Consider the following 5000-nt stretch of genomic DNA (forward strand, 5'->3'; position numbering starts at 1 on the left):
AATATAGGCGTGAAAAAGTTTTTTTTTTTTTTTAGATATTTACGGGTATTTAGTAAAAATGATCGTGTGCCCAGATTTAAGAATATATATTTTCACAATATTGTGTGTTATGGTCTATAAATATAGGCATGGATTAAAATCTCACTTCTGGTAACTGCTGACTAGCCATATAAAAATATTCACTATCAATCATGTAGAAATATAGCCTATAACGACACCAAGTATGTCATCAAATTAAGAAAGCATCTAAAACTTAGCTGTTGCAACCAGGAAAGGACTCAAATGCTTAGAAGGTCATCTGAAGAGCACTTAAAAGCTGCAACCATGAAGGGACTCGAACCCTCAATCTTCTGATCCGAAGTCAGACGCCTTATCCATCAGGCCACACGGTCTCACATGTTCCTAATTTTTGGAAAATGTTGAGTTCCTGGAGCCTAGCAGAAAAAGATTTTTTTTATACATTTTTAGGTATTTTGTAAAAATGACCGAGTGCCCAAATTTATAAAAAAAACATTTTCTTAATATTGTGTATTACAGTACTTAAATATAGGTATGGATTCAAATCTCACTTCTGATAACATTTTCTCAATATTGTGTGTTGTGGTATTTAAATATAGGCGTGAAAAAGTTTTTGTTTTTTTTTAGATATTTACGGGTATTTAGTAAAAATGATCGTGTGCCCAGATTTAAGAATAAATATTTTCACAATATTGTGTGTTATGGTCTATAAATATAGGCATGGATTAAAATCTCACTTCTGGTAACTGCTGACTAGCCATATAAAAATATTCACTATCAATCATGTAGAAATATAGCCTATAACGACACCAAGTATGTCATCAAATTAAGAAAGCATCTAAAACTTAGCTGTTGCAACCAGGAAAGGACTCAAATGCTTAGAAGGTCATCTGAAGAGCACTTAAAAGCTGCAACCATGAAGGGACTCGAACCCTCAATCTTCTGATCCGAAGTCAGACGCCTTATCCATCAGGCCACACGGTCTCACATGTTCCTAATTTTTGGAAAATGTTGAGTTCCTGGAGCCTAGCAGAAAAAGATTTTTTTTATACATTTTTAGGTATTTTGTAAAAATGACCGAGTGCCCAAATTTATAAAAAAAACATTTTCTTAATATTGTGTATTACAGTACTTAAATATAGGTATGGATTCAAATCTCACTTCTGATAACATTTTCTCAATATTGTGTGTTGTGGTATTTAAATATAGGAGTGAAAAAGTTTTGTTTTTTATTAGATATTTACGGGTATTTAGTAAAAATGATCGTGTGCCCAGATTTAAGAATAAATATTTTCACAATATTGTGTGTTATGGTCTATAAATATAGGCATGGATTAAAATCTCACTTCTGGTAACTGCTGACTAGCCATATAAAAAAATTCACTATCAATCATGTAGAAATATAGCCTATAACGACACGTATGTCATCAAATTAAGAAAGCATCTAAAACTTAGCTGTTGCAACCAGGAAAGGACTCAAATGCTTAGAAGGTCATCTGAAGAGCACTTAAAAGCTGCAACCATGAAGGGACTCGAACCCTCAATCTTCTGATCCGAAGTCAGACGCCTTATCCATCAGGCCACACGGTCTCACATGTTCCTAATTTTTGGAAAATGTTGAGTTCCTGGAGCCTAGCAGAAAAAGATTTTTTTTATACATTTTTAGGTATTTTGTAAAAATGACCGAGTGCCCAAATTTATAAAAAAAACATTTTCTTAATATTGTGTATTACAGTACTTAAATATAGGTATGGATTAAAATCTCACTTCTGATAACATTTTCTCAATATTGTGTGTTGTGGTATTTAAATATAGGAGTGAAAAAGTTTTTGTTTTTTTTTAGATATTTACGGGTATTTAGTAAAAATGATCGTGTGCCCAGATTTAAGAATAAATATTTTCACAATATTGTGTGTTATGGTCTATAAATATAGGCATGGATTAAAATCTCACTTCTGGTAACTGCTGACTAGCCATATAAAAATATTCACTATCAATCATGTAGAAATATAGCCTATAACGACACCAAGTATGTCATCAAATTAAGAAAGCATCTAAAACTTAGCTGTTGCAACCAGGAAAGGACTCAAATGCTTAGAAGGTCATCTGAAGAGCACTTAAAAGCTGCAACCATGAAGGGACTCGAACCCTCAATCTTCTGATCCGAAGTCAGACGCCTTATCCATTATACCACACAGTCTCACATATTCCTAATTTTTGGAAAATGTTGAGTTCCTGGAGCCTAGCAGAAAAAGATTTTTTTTATACATTTTTAGGTATTTTGTAAAAATGACCGAGTGCCCAAATTTATAAAAAAAACATTTTCTTAATATTGTGTATTACAGTACTTAAATATAGGTATGGATTAAAATCTCACTTCTGATAACATTTTCTCAATATTGTGTGTTGTGGTATTTAAATATAGGAGTGAAAAAGTTTTTGTTTTTTTTTAGATATTTACGGGTATTTAGTAAAAATGATCGTGTGCCCAGATTTAAGAATAAATATTTTCACAATATTGTGTGTTATGGTCTATAAATATAGGCATGGATTAAAATCTCACTTCTGGTAACTGCTGACTAGCCATATAAAAATATTCACTATCAATCATGTAGAAATATAGCCTATAACGACACCAAGTATGTCATCAAATTAAGAAAGCATCTAAAACTTAGCTGTTGCAACCAGGAAAGGACTCAAATGCTTAGAAGGTCATCTGAAGAGCACTTAAAAGCTGCAACCATGAAGGGACTCGAACCCTCAATCTTCTGATCCGAAGTCAGACGCCTTATCCATTATACCACACAGTCTCACATATTCCTAATTTTTGGAAAATGTTGAGTTCCTGGAGCCTAGCAGAAAAAGATTTTTTTTATACATTTTTAGGTATTTTGTAAAAATGACCGAGTGCCCAAATTTATAAAAAAAACATTTTCTTAATATTGTGTATTACAGTACTTAAATATAGGTATGGATTAAAATCTCACTTCTGATAACATTTTCTCAATATTGTGTGTTGTGGTATTTAAATATAGGAGTGAAAAAGTTTTTGTTTTTTTTTAGATATTTACGGGTATTTAGTAAAAATGATCGTGTGCCCAGATTTAAGAATAAATATTTTCACAATATTGTGTGTTATGGTCTATAAATATAGGCATGGATTAAAATCTCACTTCTGGTAACTGCTGACTAGCCATATAAAAATATTCACTATCAATCATGTAGAAATATAGCCTATAACGACACCAAGTATGTCATCAAATTAAGAAAGCATCTAAAACTTAGCTGTTGCAACCAGGAAAGGACTCAAATGCTTAGAAGGTCATCTGAAGAGCACTTAAAAGCTGCAACCATGAAGGGACTCGAACCCTCAATCTTCTGATCCGAAGTCAGACGCCTTATCCATCAGGCCACACGGTCTCACATGTTCCTAATTTTTGGAAAATGTTGAGTTCCTGGAGCCTAGCAGAAAAAGATTTTTTTTATACATTTTTAGGTATTTTGTAAAAATGACCGAGTGCCCAAATTTATAAAAAAAACATTTTCTTAATATTGTGTATTACAGTACTTAAATATAGGTATGGATTCAAATCTCACTTCTGATAACATTTTCTCAATATTGTGTGTTGTGGTATTTAAATATAGGCGTGAAAAAGTTTTTTTTTTTTTTTAGATATTTACGGGTATTTAGTAAAAATGATCGTGTGCCCAGATTTAAGAATATATATTTTCACAATATTGTGTGTTATGGTCTATAAATATAGGCATGGATTAAAATCTCACTTCTGGTAACTGCTGACTAGCCATATAAAAATATTCACTATCAATCATGTAGAAATATAGCCTATAACGACACCAAGTATGTCATCAAATTAAGAAAGCATCTAAAACTTAGCTGTTGCAACCAGGAAAGGACTCAAATGCTTAGAAGGTCATCTGAAGAGCACTTAAAAGCTGCAACCATGAAGGGACTCGAACCCTCAATCTTCTGATCCGAAGTCAGACGCCTTATCCATCAGGCCACACGGTCTCACATGTTCCTAATTTTTGGAAAATGTTGAGTTCCTGGAGCCTAGCAGAAAAAGATTTTTTTTATACATTTTTAGGTATTTTGTAAAAATGACCGAGTGCCCAAATTTATAAAAAAAACATTTTCTTAATATTGTGTATTACAGTACTTAAATATAGGTATGGATTCAAATCTCACTTCTGATAACATTTTCTCAATATTGTGTGTTGTGGTATTTAAATATAGGCGTGAAAAAGTTTTTGTTTTTTTTTAGATATTTACGGGTATTTAGTAAAAATGATCGTGTGCCCAGATTTAAGAATAAATATTTTCACAATATTGTGTGTTATGGTCTATAAATATAGGCATGGATTAAAATCTCACTTCTGGTAACTGCTGACTAGCCATATAAAAATATTCACTATCAATCATGTAGAAATATAGCCTATAACGACACCAAGTATGTCATCAAATTAAGAAAGCATCTAAAACTTAGCTGTTGCAACCAGGAAAGGACTCAAATGCTTAGAAGGTCATCTGAAGAGCACTTAAAAGCTGCAACCATGAAGGGACTCGAACCCTCAATCTTCTGATCCGAAGTCAGACGCCTTATCCATCAGGCCACACGGTCTCACATGTTCCTAATTTTTGGAAAATGTTGAGTTCCTGGAGCCTAGCAGAAAAAGATTTTTTTTATACATTTTTAGGTATTTTGTAAAAATGACCGAGTGCCCAAATTTATAAAAAAAACATTTTCTTAATATTGTGTATTACAGTACTTAAATATAGGTATGGATTCAAATCTCACTTCTGATAACATTTTCTCAATATTGTGTGTTGTGGTATTTAAATATAGGCGTGAAAAAGTTTTTTTTTTTTTTTAGATATTTACGGGTATTTAGTAAAAATGATCGTGTGCCCAGATTTAAGAATATATATTTTCACAATATTGTGTGTTATGGTCTATAAATAT

At 32.2% G+C, this 5000-nt stretch overlaps 6 non-coding genes across 6 annotated transcripts; all 6 read right to left on the minus strand.

The window, feature by feature from the left end:
• Positions 1-319: 319 nt before the first annotated feature.
• TRNAR-UCG (transfer RNA arginine (anticodon UCG)) lies at positions 320-392 on the minus strand. The gene has a single exon. It is a non-coding gene; the product is annotated as a tRNA-Arg (tRNA).
• Positions 393-929: 537 nt separating this feature from the next.
• TRNAR-UCG (transfer RNA arginine (anticodon UCG)) lies at positions 930-1002 on the minus strand. The gene has a single exon. It is a non-coding gene; the product is annotated as a tRNA-Arg (tRNA).
• A 533-nt stretch (positions 1003-1535) lies between these two features.
• TRNAR-UCG (transfer RNA arginine (anticodon UCG)) lies at positions 1536-1608 on the minus strand. Its single transcript has one exon. It is a non-coding gene; the product is annotated as a tRNA-Arg (tRNA).
• A 1757-nt stretch (positions 1609-3365) lies between these two features.
• Positions 3366-3438, minus strand: TRNAR-UCG (transfer RNA arginine (anticodon UCG)). Its single transcript has one exon. It is a non-coding gene; the product is annotated as a tRNA-Arg (tRNA).
• A 537-nt stretch (positions 3439-3975) lies between these two features.
• TRNAR-UCG (transfer RNA arginine (anticodon UCG)) lies at positions 3976-4048 on the minus strand. The gene has a single exon. It is a non-coding gene; the product is annotated as a tRNA-Arg (tRNA).
• A 537-nt stretch (positions 4049-4585) lies between these two features.
• On the minus strand, positions 4586-4658 carry TRNAR-UCG (transfer RNA arginine (anticodon UCG)). The gene has a single exon. It is a non-coding gene; the product is annotated as a tRNA-Arg (tRNA).
• Between the last annotated feature and the right edge of the window lie 342 nt (positions 4659-5000).

Source organism: Rhinoderma darwinii, chromosome 3 (genome assembly GCF_050947455.1).
Source record: "Rhinoderma darwinii isolate aRhiDar2 chromosome 3, aRhiDar2.hap1, whole genome shotgun sequence".
Taxonomy (NCBI): Eukaryota; Metazoa; Chordata; class Amphibia; order Anura; family Rhinodermatidae; genus Rhinoderma; species Rhinoderma darwinii.